The sequence below is a fragment of the Nerophis lumbriciformis genome, linkage group LG11 (genome assembly GCF_033978685.3).
Source record: "Nerophis lumbriciformis linkage group LG11, RoL_Nlum_v2.1, whole genome shotgun sequence".
Taxonomy (NCBI): Eukaryota; Metazoa; Chordata; class Actinopteri; order Syngnathiformes; family Syngnathidae; genus Nerophis; species Nerophis lumbriciformis.
Window position 1 is genome coordinate 50,146,026 of NC_084558.2, and position 18,964 is coordinate 50,164,989.

At 36.4% G+C, this 18,964-nt stretch overlaps 1 protein-coding gene across 3 annotated transcripts in view; it reads left to right on the forward strand.

Annotated features, from left to right (window-relative positions):
• The first annotated feature begins 566 nt into the window (after window positions 1–566).
• Window positions 567–18,964, forward strand: part of LOC133610163 (TNF receptor-associated factor 2) — a 39,630-nt gene continuing 21,232 nt past the window's right edge. For all 3 annotated transcript variants that reach the window (XM_072914165.1, XM_072914166.1, XM_072914167.1), the window contains exon 1: window positions 567–707. The gene's annotated coding sequence lies outside the window, so the exon portion shown is untranslated. The remainder of the gene's footprint in view (window positions 708–18,964) is intronic.

Here is an 18,964-nt window from a genome sequence, read left to right on the forward strand (position 1 = left end):
AAGATCCTTTATGTGACAAGAACATTCTGCTGTTTTTAAGTAACAAAAAAGCAACTTTAATCAAAGATCATATGTGTGGCAAGAACATGCTGCTGTTTTTAAGGACCTATGTCAAAAATGTAACTTTAGTCAAAGATCCTTTATGTAACAAGAACATGTTGTTTTTAAGGATCTATGTCAAAAATGTAACTTTAGTCAAAGATCCTATGTGTGGCAAGAACATGCTGCTGTTTTTAAGAACTTTGCTATCTGCCAAGTTTTAATCTGAACTCTCGTTCCTTTACGTTCCAGTTGAATGACGTAAAAGCACTTTTCGTGAGCAACACCACCATCTGGTGGACAATAAAGATAACTGCATGTGAGCAACGCCATTTCCGCCACATTCTCCACGTCAGCTGCAAAGAATCGCTCTTAAAAACATGCAAATGAGCCCGTTAAAGTAGGCGGGGCTTAAAAGTGTCAAATGATGCCTTTTGTGTGCGCGCCCCCGCCCGTGCGTGCGCGCTTGCCGAGCGGCGTGCGGGTCCCGCCCATCCCGTGACGTCACGGCCCCGTCGGCGAGAGAGAGAGCGAGCAATGGCGATGCTGGACAACAACAGGAGAGCCCGTCCGTGTCGTGTGGCGGGGGACTCTCCGTCCACGCACATGTGAATCTCCCCGTCTCCGCGCTGACAATGACGGCTCGGCGCCGCGCGAACTAGGACCGGGTAAGTCGCGACTCGTCGTGGCGCCTTTTTTTTTTCTTTTTTCCCCCTCCTCGCGATGATCGCTCTCGGGCTTCTTGTGCTGGATGATGGAAAAAGGGGCGTGGCCTTGGTAGCACTTCTGACTCCGAGGATGCTGATGGCTTAGCAACAAGGAGACAATGGCTGCGCGCGAGGAACCAGCGGCTCCGGATGTAAACAAAAGGCTGCGGGGCCTCAAGCCGGCCCACCCGAGGACGGGACGCGAGGTGGGGGTCACGCCCGGATGCAGGGCGCCCGCTTTCAAAAAGAAAGAAGGAAGACGCTTCCTCCATCTTTATTTTGAATTTACACACCACACTAGGGGGGGGGGGGGTCCAGCCTTATGGACTCTCCGACGTTCTAATGAAGGATCAGGTTTACTAGTGTTCTTAATTGTCACGCAGGTGTAAAAAGAAGTGAACCAGCAAGAAAAATAGTTTTGAGTCTGCTTACCTCGCCTATAGTTTCTGTCTTCACATTCCACCAGAAAAAATGACAACAAGCGAAGCTTTAATTGTGAAAAGTGCTTCGAATGATTGTGAACCAGATTTGGTGTCACGACCTGGGTCTTAAGTCATGTTTTTGTTATGTTCCGTCCTTTGTTTACATTCTGGAATGTTAGTCAAAGATCCTTTATATGACAAGGACATGCTGCCTGACTTTTTTCAAAATTGGAATCTTCGTCAAAGATCCTTTATGTGACAAGAACATGCTGCTGTTTTTAGGGACCTATTTCAAAAATGTAATGTGAGTCAAAGATCCTTTATATGACAAGAACATGCTGCTGTTTTAAGGACCTGTTTAAAAGATGTGATGTCAGTCAAAGATCCTTTATGTGACAAGAACATGTTGTTTTTAAGGACCTATGTCAAAAATTTAACTTTAGTCAAAGATCCTTTGTGTAAGAAGATGTTTTTAAGGACCTATGTCAAAAATTTAACTTTAGTCAAAGATTCTTTATGTAACAAGAACATGTTGTTTTTAAGGACCTATTTAAAAAATGGAACTTTGGTCAAAGATCCTTTAAGTGACAAGAACATGTTTTTAAGGATCTATGTCAAACATGTAACTTTAGATAAAGATCCTTTATGTGACAAGAACGTGTTGTTTTTAAGGACCTATGTCAAAAATGTAACTTTAGTCAAAGATCCTATGTGTGGCAAGAACATGCTGTCCTAAGGACCTATGTCAAAAATTTAACTTTAGTCAAAGATCCTTTGTGTAACAAGAACATGTTGTTTTTACGGACCTATGTCAAAAATGTAACTTTAGTCAAAGATTCTTTATGTAACAAGAACATGTTGTTTTTAAGGATCTATGTCAAAAATGGAACTTTGGTCAAATATCCTTTAAGTGACAAGAACATGTTTTTAAGGATCTATGTCAAACATGTAACTTTAGTCAAAGATCCTTTATGTGACAAGAACATGTTGTTTTTAAGGACCTATGTCAAAAATGTAACTTTAGTCAAAGATCCTATGTGTGGCAAGAACATGCTGTCCTAAGGACCTATGTCAAAAATTTAACTTTAGTCAAAGATCCTTTGTGTAACAAGAACATGTTGTTTTTACGGACCTATGTCAAAAATGTAACTTTAGTCAAAGATTCTTTATGTAACAAGAACATGTTGTTTTTAAGGATCTATGTCAAAAATGGAACTTTGGTCAAAGATCCTTTAAGTGACAAGAACATGTTTTTAAGGATCTATGTCAAACATGTAACTTTAGTCAAAGATCCTTTATGTGACAAGAACATGTTGTTTTTAAGGACCTATGTCAAAAATGTAACTTTAGTCAAAGATCCTTTATGTAACAAGAACATGTTGTTTTTAAGGACCTATGTCAAAAATGTAACTTTAGTCAAATTTTGGTTGCTAGGTGTGCTGATCATACACACCGGTTTCTGTTTATTGGTTAGTGTCCCCACCTGCTGCAGCCACTAATCACGCCCCCTTTTTGTACACGTCTCATTCTCGGCGACTGTTGATTTACTCCATGGTATGCTTTATTTTGAATTTACACACCACACTAGGGGGGGGGGGGGGCTTTGGATCGGTCCAGCCTTATGGACTCTCCGACGTCCTAACGAAGGATCAGGTTTACTAGTGTTCTTAATTGTCACGCAGGTGTAAAAAGAAGTGAACCAGCAAAAAAAAATAGTTTTGAGTCTGCTTACCTCGCCTATAGTTTCTGTCTTCACATTCCACCAAAAAAAATGACAACAAGCGAAGCTTTAATTGTGAAAAGTGCTTCGAATGATTGTGAACCAGATTTGGTGTCACGACCTGGGTCTTAAGTCATGTTTTTGTTATGTTCCGTCCTTTGTTTACATTCTGGAATGTTAGTCAAAGATCCTTTATATGACAAGGACATGCTGCTGTTTTTAAGGACCTGCTTAAAAATGGAATGTTAGTCAAAGATCCTTTATATGACAAGGACATGCTGCCTGACTTTTTTCAAAATTGGAATCTTCGTCAAAGATCTTTTTAGGGACCTATTTCAAAAATTTAATGTGAGTCAAAGATCCTTTATATGACAAGAACATGCTGCTGTTTTAAGGACCTGTTTAAAAAATGTGATGTCAGTCAAAGATCCTTTATAAGACAAAAACATGTTGTTTTTAAGGACCTATGTCAAAAATGGAACTTTAGTCAAAGATCCTTTATGTAACAAGAACATGTTGTTTTTAAGGACCTATGTCAAAAATGTAACTTTAGTCAAAGATCCTTTATGTGACAATAACATGCTGTCCTAAGGACGTATGTCAAAAATTTAACTTTAGTCAAAGATCCTTTATGTAACAAGAACATGTTTTTAAGGACCTATGTCAAAAATGTAACTTTAGTCAAAGATCCTTTATGTGACAAGAACATGCTGTTTTTAAGGACCTATGTCCAAAATGTAACTTTAATCAAAGATCCTTTATGTAACAAGAACATGTTGTTTTTAAGGACCTATGTCAAAAATGTAAACTTTAGTCAAAGATCCTTTATGTAACAAGAACATGTTGTTTTTAAGGTCCTATGTCAAAAATGTAACTTTAGTCAAAGATCCTTTATGTGACAAGAACATGCTGTCCTAAGGACCTATGTCAAAAATGTAACTTTAGTCAAAGATCCTATGTGCAGCAAGAACATGCTGTTTTTAAGGACCTATGTCAAAAATGTAACTTTAGTCAAAGATCCTATCTGTGACAAGAACATGTTGTTTTTAAGGACCTATGTCAAAAATGTAACTTTAGTCAAAGATCCTTTATGTGACAAGAACATGCTGTCCTAAGGACCTATGTCAAAAATGTAACTTTAGTCAAAGATCCTATATGTGACAAGAACATGTTGTTTTTAAGGACCTATGTCAAAAATGTAACTTTAGTCAAAGATCCTTTGTGTAACAAGAACATGTTGTTTTTAAGGACCTATGTCAAAAATGTAACTTTAGTCAAAGATCCTTTATGTGACAATAACATGCTGTCCTAAGGAACTATGTCAAAAATGTAACTTTAGTCAAAGATCCTTTATGTAACAAGAACATGTTGTTTTTAAGGACCTATGTCAAAAATGGAACTTTAGTCAAAGATCCTTTATGTGACAAGAACATGCTGCCCGAAGGACCTATGTCAAAAATGTAACTTTATTCAAAGATCCTATGTGCAGCAAGAACATGTTGTTTTTAAGGACCTATGTCAAAAATGTAACTTTAGTCAAAGATCCTTTATATGACAAGAACATGTTGCTGTTTTAAGGACCTGTTTAAAAGATGTAATGTCAGTCAAAGATCCTTTATGTGACAAAAACATGTTGTTTTTAAGGACCTATTTCAAAAAATGCAACTTTAGTCAAAGATCCTTTATGTAACAAGAACATGTTGTTTTTAAGGACCTATGTCAAAAATGTAAATTTAGTCAAAGATCCTTTATATGACAAGAACATGCTGCTGTTTTAAGGACCTGTTTAAAAGATGTAATGTCAGTCAAAGATCCTTTATGTGACAAAAACATCTTGTTTTTAAGGACCTATTTCAAAAAATGCAACTTTAGTCAAAGATCCTTTATGTAACAAGAACATGTTGTTTTTAAGGACCTATGTCAAAAATGTAACTTTAGTCAAAGATCCTTTATATGACAAGAACATGCTGCTGTTTTAAGGACCTGTTTAAAAGATGTAATGTCAGTCAAAGATCCTTTATGTGACAAAAACATCTTGTTTTTAAGGACCTATTTCAAAAAATGCAACTTTAGTCAAAGATCCTTTATGTAACAAGAACATGTTGTTTTTAAGAACCAATGTCAAAAATGTAACTTTAGTCAAAGATCCTTTATATGACAAGAACATGCTGCTGTTTTAAGGACCTGTTTAAAAGATGTAATGTCAGTCAAAGATCCTTTATGTGACAAAAACATGTTGTTTTTAAGGACCTATTTCAAAAAATGCAACTTTAGTCAAAGATCCTTTATGTAACAAGAACATGTTGTTTTTAAGAACCTTTGTCAAAAATGTAACTTTAGTCAAAGATTCTTTATGTAACAAGAACATGTTGTTTTTAAGGACCTATGTCAAAAATGTAAATTTAGTCAAAGATCCTATGTGTGACAAGAACATGCTGTCCAGCCTTATGGACTCTCTGACGTTCTAACGAAGGATCAGGTTTACTAGTGTTCTTAATTGTCACGCAGGTGTAAAAAGAAATGAACCAGCAAAAAAAATAGTTTTGAGTCTGCTTACCTCGCCTATAGTTTCTGTCTTCACATTCCACCAAAAAAAATGACAACAAGCGAAGCTTTAATTGTGAAAAGTGCTTCGAATGATTGTGAACCAGATTTGGTGTCACGACCTGGGTCTTAAGTCATGTTTTTGTTCTGTTCCGTCCTTTGTTTACATTCTGGAATGTTAGTCAAAGATCCTTTATGCTACTGTTTTTAAGGACCTGATTAAAAATGGAATGTTAGTCAAAGATCCTTTATATGACAAGGACATGCTGCCTGACTTTTTTCAAAATTGGAATCTTCGTCAAAGATCTTTTATATGGCAAGAACATGCTGCTGTTTTTAGGGACCTATTTCAAAAATGGAATGTTAGTCAAAGATCCTTTATATGACAAGAACATGCTGCTGTTTTTAAGGACCTGTTTAAAAAATGTAATGTCAGTCAAAGATCCTTTATGTGACAAAAACATGTTGTTTTTAAGGACCTATGTCAAAAATGTAACTTTAGTCAAAGATCCTTTATGTGGCAAGAACATGCTGTCCTAAGGACCTATGTCAAAAATGTAACTTTAGTCAAAGATCCTTTATGTGACAAGAACATGTTGTTTTTAAGGACCTATGTCAAAAATGTAACTTTAGTCAAAGATCCTTTATGTGACAAGAACATGCTGCTGTTTTAAGGACCTGTTTAAAAGATGTAATGTCAGTCAAAGATCCTTTATATGACAAAAACATCTTGTTTTTAAGGACCTATTTCAAAAAATGCAACTTTAGTCAAAGATCCTTTATGTAACAAGAACATGTTGTTTTTAAGGACCTATGTCAAAAATGTAAATTTAGTTAAAGATCCTATGTGTGACAAGAACATGCTGTCCTAAGGACCTATGTCAAAAATTTTACTTTAGTCAAAGATCCTATGTGCAGCAAGAACATGTTGTTTTTAAGGACCTATGTCAAAAGTGTAACTTTAGTCAAAGATCCTTGATGTGACAATAACATGCTGTCCTAAGGACCTATGTCAAAAATGTAACTTTAATCAAAGATCCTTTATGTAACAAGAACATGTTGTTTTTAAGGACCTATGTCAAAAATGTAAACTTTAGTCAAAGATCCTTTATGTAACAAGAACATGTTGTTTTTAAGGTCCTATGTCAAAAATGTAACTTTAGTCAAAGATCCTTTATGTGACAATAACATGCTGTCCTAAGGACCTATGTCAAAAAATGTAACTTTAGTCAAAGATCCTTTATGTGACAAGAACATGTTGTTTTTAAGGACCTATGTCAAAAATGTAACTTTAGTCAAAGATCCTTTATGTAACAAGAACATGTTGTTTTTAAGGACCTATGTCAAAAATGTAACTTTAGTCAAAGATCCTATATGTGACAAGAACATGTTGTTTTTAAGGACCTATGTCAAAAATGTAACTTTAGTCAAAGATCCTTTATGTGACAACAACATGTTGTTTTTAAGGACCTATGTCAAAAATGTAACTTTAGTCAAAGATCCTATGTGTGGCAAGAACATGCTGTCCTAAGGACCTATGTCAAAAATGTAACTTTAGTCAAAGATCCTTTGTGTAAGAAGAACATGTTTTTAAGGACCTATGTCAAAAATGTAACTTTAGTCAAAGATTCTTTATGTAACTAGAACATGTTGTTTTTAGGGACCTATTTAAAAAATGTAACTTTAGTCAAAGATCCTTTATGTGACAAGAACATGTTGTTTTTAAGGACCTATGTCAAAAATGTAACTTTAGTCAAAGATCCTTTATGTGACAACAACATGTTGTTTTTAAGGACCTATGTCAAAAATGTAACTTTAGTCAAAGATCCTATGTGTAAGAAGAACATGTTTTTAAGGACCTATGTCAAAAATGTAACTTTAGTCAAAGATTCTTTATGTAACTAGAACATGTTGTTTTTAGGGACCTATTTAAAAAATGTAACTTTAGTCAAAGATCCTTTATGTGACAAGAACATGTTGTTTTTAAGGACCTATGTCAAAAATGTAACTTTAGTCAAAGATCCTTTATGTGACAACAACATGTTGTTTTTAAGGACCTATGTCAAAAATGTAACTTTAGTCAAAGATCCTATGTGTGGCAAGAACATGCTGTCCTAAGGACCTATGTCAAAAATTTAACTTTAGTCAAAGATCCTTTGTGTAAGAAGAACATGTTTTTAAGGACCTATGTCAAAAATGTAACTTTAGTCAAAGATTCTTTATGTAACAAGAACATGTTGTTTTTAGGGACCTATTTAAAAAATGTAACTTTAGTCAAAGATCCTTTAAGTGACAAGAACATCTTTTTTAAGGACGTATTTCAAAAATGTAACTTTAGTCAAAGATCCTTTATGTGACAAGAACATGCTGTCCTAAGGTCCTATGTCAAAAATGTAACTTTAGTCAAAGATCCTATGTGCAGCAAGAACATGCTGTTTTTAAGGACCTATGTCAAAAATGTAACTTTAGTCAAAGATCCTATCTGTGACAAGAACATGTTGTTTTTAAGGACCTATGTCAAAAATGTAACTTTAGTCAAAGATCCTTTATGTGACAAGAACATGCTGTCCTAAGGACCTATGTCAAAAATGTAACTTTAGTCAAAGATCCTATATGTGACAAGAACATGTTGTTTTTAAGGACCTATGTCAAAAATGTAACTTTAGTCAAAGATCCTTTGTGTAACAAGAACATGTTTTTTTTAAGGACCTATGTCAAAAATGTAACTTTAGTCAAAGATCCTTTATGTGACAATAACATGCTGTCCTAAGGACCTATGTCAAAAATGTAACTTTAGTCAAAGATCCTTTATGTAACAAGAACATGTTGTTTTTAAGGACCTATGTCAAAAATGTAACTTTAGTCAAAGATCCTTTATGTGACAAAAACATCTTGTTTTTAAGGACCTATTTCAAAAAATGCAACTTTAGTCAAAGATCCTTTATGTAACAAGAACATGTTGTTTTTAAGAACCTATGTCAAAAATGTAACTTTAGTCAAAGATTCTTTATGTAAAAAGAACATGTTGTTTTTAAGGACCTATGTCAAAAATGTAAATTTAGTCAAAGATCCTATGTGTGACAAGAACATGCTGTCCTAAGGACCTATGTCAAAAATTTTACTTTAGTCAAAGATCCTTTATGTAACAAGAACATGTTGTTTTTAAGGACCTATGTCAAAAGTGTAACTTTAGTCAAAGATCCTTGATGTGACAATAACATGCTGTCCTAAGGACCTATGTCAAAAATGTAACTTTAGTCAAAGATCCTATGTGTGGCAAGAACATGTTTTTAAGGACCTATGTCAAAAATGTAACTTTAGTCAAATTTTGGTTGCTAGGTGTGCTGATCATACACACCGGTTTCTGTTTATTGGTTAGTGTCCCCACCTGCTGCAGCCACTAATCACGCCCCCTTTTTGTACACGTCTCATTCTCGGCGACTGTTGATTTACTCCATGGTATGCTTTATTTTGAATTTACACACCACACTAGGGGGGGGGGGGGGGGGGGGGGGTTTTTGGATCCGTCCAGCCTTATGGACTCTCTGACGTTCTAACGAAGGATCAGGTTTACTAGTGTTCTTAATTGTCACGCAGGTGTAAAAAGAAGTGAACCAGCAAAAAAAAATAGTTTTGAGTCTGCTTACCTCGCCTATAGTTTCTGTCTTCACATTCCACCAACAAAAATGACAACAAGCGAAGCTTTAATTGTGAAAAGTGCTTCGAATGATTGTGAACCAGATTTGGTGTCACGACCTGGGTCTTAAGTCATGTTTTTGTTCTGTTCCGTCCTTTGTTTACATTCTGGAATGTTAGTCAAAGATCCTTTATATGACAAGGACATGCTGCCTGACTTTTTTTCAAAATTGGAATCTTCGTCAAAGATCTTTTATATGACAAGAACATGCTGCTGTTTTAAGGACCTGTTTAAAAGATGTAATGTCAGTCAAAGATCCTTTATGTGACAAAAACATGTTGTTTTTAAGGACCTATGTCAAAAATGTAACTTTAGTCAAAGATCCTATGTGTGGCAAGAACATGCTGTCCTAAGGACCTATGTCAAAAATGTAACTTTAGTCAAAGATCCTTTGTGTAAGAAGAACATGTTTTTAAGGACCTATGTCAAAAATGTAACTTTAGTCAAAGATTCTTTATGTAACAAGAACATGTTGTTTTTAGGGACCTATTTAAAAAATGTAACTTTAGTCAAAGATCCTTTAAGTGACAAGAACATCTTTTTTAAGGACGTATTTCAAAAATGTAACTTTAGTCAAAGATCCTTTATGTGACAAGAACATGCTGTCCTAAGGTCCTATGTCAAAAATGTAACTTTAGTCAAAGATCCTATGTGCAGCAAGAACATGCTGTTTTTAAGGACCTATGTCAAAAATGTAACTTTAGTCAAAGATCCTATCTGTGACAAGAACATGTTGTTTTTAAGGACCTATGTCAAAAATGTAACTTTAGTCAAAGATCCTTTATGTAACAAGAACATGTTGTTTTTAAGGACCTATGTCAAAAATGTAACTTTAGTCAAAGATCCTTTATATGACAAGAACATGCTGCTGTTTTAAGGACCTGTTTAAAAAATGTAATGTCAGTCAAAGATCCTTTATAAGACAAAAACATGTTGTTTTTAAGGACCTATGTCAAAAATGTAACTTTAGTCAAAGATCCTTTATGTAACAAGAACATGTTGTTTTTAAGGACCTATGTCAAAAATGTAACTTTAGTCAAAGATCCTTTAAGTGACAAGAACATGTTTTTTAAGGACCTATGTCAAAAATGTAACTTTAGTCAAAGATCCTTTGTGTAAGAAGAACATGTTTTTAAGGACCTATGTCAAAAATGTAACTTTAGTCAAAGATAATTTATGTGACAATAACATGCTGTCCGAAGGATCTATGTCAAAATTTTAACTTTAGTCAAAGATCCTATGTGCAGCAAGAACATGTTGTTTTTAAGGACCTATGTCAAAAGTGTATCTTTAGTCAAAGATCCTTTATGTAACAAGAACATGTTGTTTTTAATGACCTATGTCAAAAATGTAACTTTAGTCAAAGATCATTTATGTGACAATAACATGCTGTCCTAAGGACCTATGTCAAAAATGTAACTTGAGTCAAAGATTCTTTATGTAACAAGAACGTGTTGTTTTTAATGACCTATGTCAAAAATGTAACTTTAGTCAAAGATCCTTTAAGTGACAAGAACATGTTTTTTAAGGACCTATGTCAAAAATGTAACTTTAGTCAAATTTTGGTTGCTAGGTGCGCTGATCATACACACCGGTTTCTGTTTATTGGTTAGTGTCCCCACCTGCTGCAGCCACTAATCACGCCCCCTTTTTGTACACGTCTCATTCTCGGCGACTGTTGATTTAGTCCATGGTATGCTTTAATTTGAATTTACACACCACACTGGGGGGGGGCTTTGGATCCGTCCAGCCTTATGGACTCTCCGACGTTCTAACGAAGGATCAGGTTTACTAGTGTTCTTAATTGTCACGCAGGTGTAAAAAGAAGTGAACCAGCAAAAAAAAAATAGTTTTGAGTCTGCTTACCTCGCCTATAGTTTCTGTCTTCACATTCCACCAACAAAAATGACAACAAGCGAAGCTTTAATTGTGAAAAGTGCTTCGAATGATTGTGAACCAGATTTGGTGTCACGACCTGGGTCTTAAGTCATGTTTTTGTTATGTTCCGTCCTTTGTTTACATTCTGGAATGTTAGTCAAAGATCCTTTATGTGACAAGAACATGCTGCTGTTTTAAGGACCTGTTTAAAAGATGTAATGTCAGTCAAAGATCCTTTATGTGACAAAAACATGTTGTTTTTAAGGAGCTATTTCAAAAAATGCAACTTTAGTCAAAGATCCTTTATGTGACAAGAACATGCTGTTTTTAAGGACCTATGTCAAAAATTTAACTTTAGTCAAAGATCCTAAATGCGGCAAGAACATGTTGTTTTTAAGGACCTATGTCAAAAATGTAACTTTAGTCAAAGATCCTTTATGTGACAATAACATGCTGTCTTAAGGACCTATGTCAAAAATTTAACTTTAGTCAAAGATCCTTTATGTGACAAGAACATGCTGTCCTAAGGACCTATGTCAAAAATGTAACTTTAGTCAAAGATCCTTTATGTGACAAGAACATGTTGTTTTTAAGGACCTATGTCAAAAATGTAACTTTAGTCAAAGATCCTATGTGTGGCAAGAACATGCTGTCCTAAGGACCTATGTCAAAAATTTAACTTTAGTCAAAGATCCTTTGTGTAAGAAGAACATGTTTTTAAGGACCTATGTCAAAAATGTAACTTTAGTCAAAGATTCTTTATGTAACAAGAACATGTTGTTTTTAGGGACCTATTTAAAAAATGTAACTTTAGTCAAAGATCCTTTAAGTGACAAGAACATCTTTTTTAAGGACGTATTTCAAAAATGTAACTTTAGTCAAAGATCCTTTATGTGACAAGAACATGTTGTTTTTAAGGACCTATGTCAAAAATGTAACTTTAGTCAAAGATCCTTTATGTGACAACATGTTGTTTTTAAGGACCTATGTCAAAAATGTAACTTTAGTCAAAGATCCTATGTGTGGCAAGAACATGCTGTCCTAAGGACCTATGTCAAAAATGTAACTTTAGTCAAAGATCCTTTGTGTAAGAAGAACATGTTTTTAAGGACCTATGTCAAAAATGTAACTTTAGTCAAAGATCCTTTATGTGACAAGAACATGTTGTTTTTAAGGACCTATGTCAAAAATGTAACTTTAGTCAAAGATCCTTTATGTGGCAAGAACATGCTGTCCTAAGGACCTATGTCAAAAATGTAACTTTAGTCAAAGATCCTTTATGTGGCAAGAACATGTTGTTTTTAAGGACCTTTGTCAAAAATGTAACTTTAGTCAAAAATCCTTTATGTGACAAGAACATGCTGTTTTTAAGGACCTATTTCAAAAAATGCAACTTTAGTCAAAGATCCTTTATGTAACAAGAACATGTTGTTTTTAAGGACCTATGTCAAAAATGTAACTTTAGTCAAAGATCCTTTATGTGACAATAACATGCTGTCCTAAGGACGTATGTCAAAAATTTAACTTTAGTCAAAGATCCTTTATGTAACAAGAACATGTTTTTAAGGACCTATGTCAAAAATGTAACTTTAGTCAAAGATCCTTTATGTGACAAGAACATGTTGTTTTTAAGGACCTATGTCAAAAATGTAACTTTAGTCAAAGATCCTTTATGTGACAATAACATGCTGTCCTAAGGACCTATGTCAAAAATGTAACTTTAGTCAAAGATCCTTTATGTGACAATAACATGCTGTCCTAAGGACCTATGTCAAAAATGTAACTTTAGTCAAAGATCCTTTATGTGGCAAGAACATGCTGTCCTAAGGACCTATGTCAAAAATGTAACTTTAGTCAAAGATCCTTTATGTGGCAAGAACATGCTGTCCTAAGGACCTATGTCAAAAATGTAACTTTAGTCAAAGATCCTTTATGTGGCAAGAACATGTTGTTTTTAAGGACCTTTGTCAAAAATGTAACTTTAGTCAAAAATCCTTTATGTGACAAGAACATGCTGTTTTTAAGGACCTATTTCAAAAAATGCAACTTTAGTCAAAGATCCTTTATGTAACAAGAACATGTTGTTTTTAAGGACCTATGTCAAAAATGTAACTTTAGTCAAAGATCCTTTATGTGACAATAACATGCTGTCCTAAGGACGTATGTCAAAAATTTAACTTTAGTCAAAGATCCTTTATGTAACAAGAACATGTTTTTAAGGACCTATGTCAAAAATGTAACTTTAGTCAAAGATCCTTTATGTGACAAGAACATGTTGTTTTTAAGGACCTATGTCAAAAATGTAACTTTAGTCAAAGATCCTTTATGTGACAATAACATGCTGTCCTAAGGACCTATGTCAAAAATGTAACTTTAGTCAAAGATCCTTTATGTGGCAAGAACATGCTGTCCTAAGGACCTATGTCAAAAATGTTACTTTAGTCAAAGATCCTTTATGTGGCAAGAACATGTTGTTTTTAAGGACCTATGTCAAAAATTTAACTTTAGTCAAAGATCCTATATGTGACAAGAACATGTTGTTTTTAAGGACCTATGTCAAAAATGTAACTTTAGTCAAAGATCCTTTATGTGACAAGAACATGTTGTTTTTAAGGACCTATGTCAAAAATGTAACTTTAGTCAAAGATCCTTTATGTGACAAGAACATGTTGTTTTTAAGGACCTATGTCAAAAATGTAACTTTAGTCAAAGATCCTTTATGTAACAAGAACATGTTGTTTTTAAGGACCTATGTCAAAAATGTAACTTTAGTCAAAGATCCTTTATGTGACAATAACATGCTGTCCTAAGGACCTATATCAAAAATGTAACTTTAGTCAAAGATCCTTTATGTAACAAGAACATGTTGTTTTTAAGGACCTATGTCAAAAATTGAACTTTAGTCAAAGATCCTATGTGTGGCAAGAACATGTTGTTTTTAAGGACCTATGTCAAAAATTGAACTTTAGTCAAAGATCCTTTGTGTAACAAGAACATGTTGTTTTTAAGGACCTATGTCAAAAATGTAACTTTAGTCAAAGATCCTATGTGTGGCAAGAACATGTTGTTTTTAAGGACCTATGTAGTCAAAGATCCTATGTGTGACAAGAACATGTTGTTTTTAAGGACCTATGTCAAAAATGTAACTTTAGTCAAAGATCCTTTATGTGGCAAGAACATGCTGTCCTAAGGACCTATGTCAAAAATTTAACTTTAGTCAAAGATCCTTTGTGTAACAAGAACATGTTGTTTTTAAGGACCTATGTCAAAAATGTAACTTTAGTCAAAGATCCTTTATGTAACAAGAACATGTTGTTTTTAAGGACCTATGTCAAAAATGTAACTTTAGTCAAAGATCCTATATGTGACAAGAACATGTTGTTTTTAAGGACCTATGTCAAAAATGTAACTTTAGTCAAAGATCCTTTATGTAACAAGAACATGTTGTTTTTAAGGACCTATGTCAAAAATGGAACTTTAGTCAAAGATCCTATGTGTGGCAAGAACATGTTGTTTTTAAGGACCTATGTCAAAAATGTAACTTTAGTCAAAGATCCTTTATGTAACAAGAACATGTTGTTTTTAAGGACCTATGTCAAAAATGTAACTTTAGTCAAAGATCCTATATGTGACAAGAACATGTTGTTTTTAAGGACCTATGTCAAAAATTTAACTTTAGTCAAAGATCCTTTGTGTAACAAGAACATGTTGTTTTTAAGGACCTATGTCAAAAGTGTAACTTTAGTCAAAGATCCTATGTGTGGCAAGAACATGCTGTCCTAAGGACCTATGTCAAAAATGTAACTTTAGTCAAAGATCCTTTAAGTGACAAGAACATGTTTTTTAAGGACCTATGTCAAAAATGTAACTTTAGTCAAAGATCCTTTATGTAACAAGAACATGTTGTTTTTAAGGACCTATGTCAAAAATGGAACTTTAGTCAAAGATCCTATATGTGACAAGAACATGTTGTTTTTAAGGACCTATGTCAAAAATGTAACTTTAGTCAAAGATCCTTTAAGTGACAAGAACATGTTGTTTTTAAGGATCTATGTCAAAAATGTAACTTTAGTCAAAGATCCTTTATGTAACAAGAACATGTTGTTTTTAAGGACCTATGTCAAAAATGTAACTTTAGTCAAAGATCCTTTAAGTGACAAGAACATGTTTTTTAAGGACCTATGTCAAAAATGTAACTTTAGTCAAAGATCCTTTATGTGACAAGAACATGTTGTTTTTAAGGACTTATGTCAAAAATGTAACTTTAGTCAAAGATCCTATATGTGACAAGAACATGTTGTTTTTAAGGACCTATGTCAAAAATGTAACTTTAGTCAAAGATCCTATGTGTGGCAAGAACATGCTGTCCTAAGGACCTATGTCAAAAATTTTACTTTAGTCAAAGATCCTATGTGCAAGAACATGTTGTTTTTAAGAACCTATGTCAAAAATGTAACTTTAGTCAAAGATCCTTTATGTAACTAGAACATGTTGTTTTTAAGGACCTATGTCAAAAATGTAACTTTAGTCAAAGATCCTTTAAGTGACAAGAACATGTTTTTTAAGGATGTATGTCAAAAATTTAACTTTAGTCAAAGATCCTATGTGTGGCAAGAACATGCTGTCCTAAGGACCTATGTCAAAAATTTAACTTTAGTCAAAGATCCTTTGTGTAACAAGAACATGTTGTTTTTAAGGACCTATGTCAAAAATGTAACTTTAGTCAAAGATCCTTTGTGTAACAAGAACATGTTGTTTTTAAGGACCTATGTCAAAAATGTAACTTTAGTCAAATATCCTTTAAGTGACAAGAACATGTTGTTTTTAAGGATGTATGTCAAAAATTTAACTTTAGTCAAAGATCCTATGTGTGGCAAGAACATGCTGTCCTAAGGACCTATGTCAAAAATTTAACTTTAGTCAAAGATCCTTTGTGTAACAAGAACATGTTGTTTTTAAGGACCTATGTCAAAAATGTATCTTTAGTCAAAGATCCTATATGTGACAAGAACATGTTGTTTTTAAGGACCTATGTCAAAAATGTAACTTTAGTCAAAGATCCTTTATGTGACAAGAACATGTTGTTTTTAAGGACCTATGTCAAAAATGTAACTTTAGTCAAAGATCCTTTATGTAACAAGAACATGTTGTTTTTAAGGACCTATGTCAAAAATGTAACTTTAGTCAAAGATCCTTTATGTGACAATAACATGCTGTCCTAAGGACCTATATCAAAAATGTAACTTTAGTCAAAGATCCTTTATGTAACAAGAACATGTTGTTTTTAAGGACCTATGTCAAAAATTGAACTTTAGTCAAAGATCCTATGTGTGGCAAGAACATGTTGTTTTTAAGGACCTATGTCAAAAATTGAACTTTAGTCAAAGATCCTTTGTGTAACAAGAACATGTTGTTTTTAAGGACCTATGTCAAAAATGTAACTTTAGTCAAAGATCCTATGTGTGGCAAGAACATGTTGTTTTTAAGGACCTATGTAGTCAAAGATCCTATGTGTGACAAGAACATGTTGTTTTTAAGGACCTATGTCAAAAATGTAACTTTAGTCAAAGATCCTTTATGTGACAATAACATGCTGTCCTAAGGAACTATGTCAAAAATGTGACTTTAGTCAAAGATCCTATGTGCGGCAAGAACATGTTGTTTTTAAGAACTTATGTCAAAAATGTAACTTTAGTCAAATTTTGGTTGCTAGGTGCGCTGATCATACACACCGGTTTCTGTTTATTGATTAGTGTCCCCACCTGCTGCCGCCACTAATCACACCCCCTTTTTGTACACGTCTTATTCTCGGCGACTGTTGATTTACTCCATGGTATGCTAAGAGCGCTATGTTTGCTGCGCTTCACGTGCGCTCTTCAGCTGCACGCTCCTTTGTGTTTTGTGCCGTGGTTTTGGACTGGAAAAAATCATCTTACCTGCACGCTGCCTGCTGTCCTTCACAAACTCTTCTTGGTTTGATGCCTAACCGCAACATTTGCTTTGGTTCAGCATCAAAATGGAAAATGTACATGTTTTTTTATCTTTCCATGCAGTTTTTTTTTCTGCTTGCATAACCAACTAGCTACTTAGTTTTAGTTGTTTCATAGCAACTGACGCTAAGTACACGCCAAAAATGTTTGGTTTAAATGCTGCTAAAATCTGTGCGTGTAAAAAAGGACTCTGCATGCATGTGGTCTTTGTTTGCACTCGCACCGACGTCAACTTTGTTTGCACCCGCACTGACTTTGTTGCGCCAACGCAGACTTTGTTTGCGTCCACACAGCCTCTGTTTGCGCCCGCCCAGACTCTGTTTGCGCCCGCTTGGACTTTGTTTGCACCCACACTGACTTTATTGCGCCCATGCAGACTTTGTTTGCGCCCGCCCCGACTCTGTTTTCACCCAGACTGACTGTGTTTGCACCACGCTGACTGTGTTTGCACCCGCACTGACTTTGTTGCGCACACGCAGACTTTGTTTGCGCCCACCCCGACTCTGTTTACGCCCGTCCAGACTCTGTTTGCGCCTGCGTTGACTTTGTTTGCACCCACACTGACTTTGTTGTGCCCACGCAGACTTTGTTTGCGCCCACCCCGACTCTGTTTGCGCCCGCCCAGACTCTGTTTGCGCCCGCCCAGACTCTGTTTGCGCCCGCTTGGACTTTGTTTGCACCCGCACTGACTTTGTTGCTCCAACGCAGACTTTGTTTGCACCCACACAGCCTCTGTTTGCGCCCGCTCCGACTCGGTTTGCACCCGCCCAGACTCTGTTTGCGCCCGCTTGGACTTTGTTTGCACCCGCACTGACTTTATTGCGCCCATGCAGACTTTTTTTGCACTCGCCCCGACTCTGTTTGCGCCCGCCCCGACTCTGTTTGCGCCCGTCCAGACTCAGTTTGCGCCCGTCCAGACTCTGTTTGCGCCCGTCCAGACTCTGTTTGCGCTCGTCCAGACTCTGTTTCCGCCCGTCCAGACTCTGTTTGCGCCCGTCCAGACTCTGTTTCCGCCCGTCCAGACTCTGTTTGCGCCCGTCCAGACTCTGTTTCCGCCTGCCCAGACTCTGTTTGCGCCCATGCAGACTTTGTTTGCGCTCGCCCCGACTCTGTTTGCGCCCGTCCAGACTCTGTTTGCGCCCATCCAGACTCTTGTTTCCGCCTGCCCAGACTCTGTTTGCGCCGGCTTGGACTTTGTTTGTACCCGCACTGACTTTGTTGCTCCAACGCAGACTTTGTTTCCGTCCACACAGCCTCTGTTTGCGCCCGCTCCGACTCGGTTTGCGCCCGCCCAGACTCTGTTTGCGCCCGCTTGGACTTTGTTTGCACCCGCACTGACTTTATTGCGCCCATGCAGACTTTTTTTGCGCTCGCCCCGACTCTGTTTGCGCCCGTCCAGACTCTGTTTCCGCCTGCCCAGACTATGTTTGCGCCGGCTTGGACTTTGTTTTCACCCGCACTGACTTTGTTGCTCCAACGCAGACTTTGTTTGCGCCCACACAGCCTCTGTTTGCGCCCGCCCCGACTCGGTTTGCGCCCGCCCAGACTCTGTTTGCGCCCGCTTGGACTTTGTTTGCACCCGCACTGACTTTATTGCGCCTATGCAGACTTAGTTTGCGCCCGCCCCGACTATGTTTTCACCTGTCCAGACTCTGTTTGCGCCCGTGTTGACTTTGTTTGCACCCGCACTGACTTTGTTGCGCCCACCCCGACTCTGTTTACGCCCGTCCAGACTCTGTTTGCGCCTGCGTTGACTTTGTTTGCACCCACACTGACTTTGTTGCGCCCACGCAGACTTTGTTTGCGCCCACCCCGACTCTGTTTGCGCCCGCCCAGACTCTGTTTGCGCCCGCCCAGACTCTGTTTGCGCCCGCTTGGACTTTGTTTGCACCCGCACTGACTTTGTTGCTCCAACGCAGACTTTGTTTGCACCCACACAGCCTCTGTTTGCGCCCGCCCAGACTCTG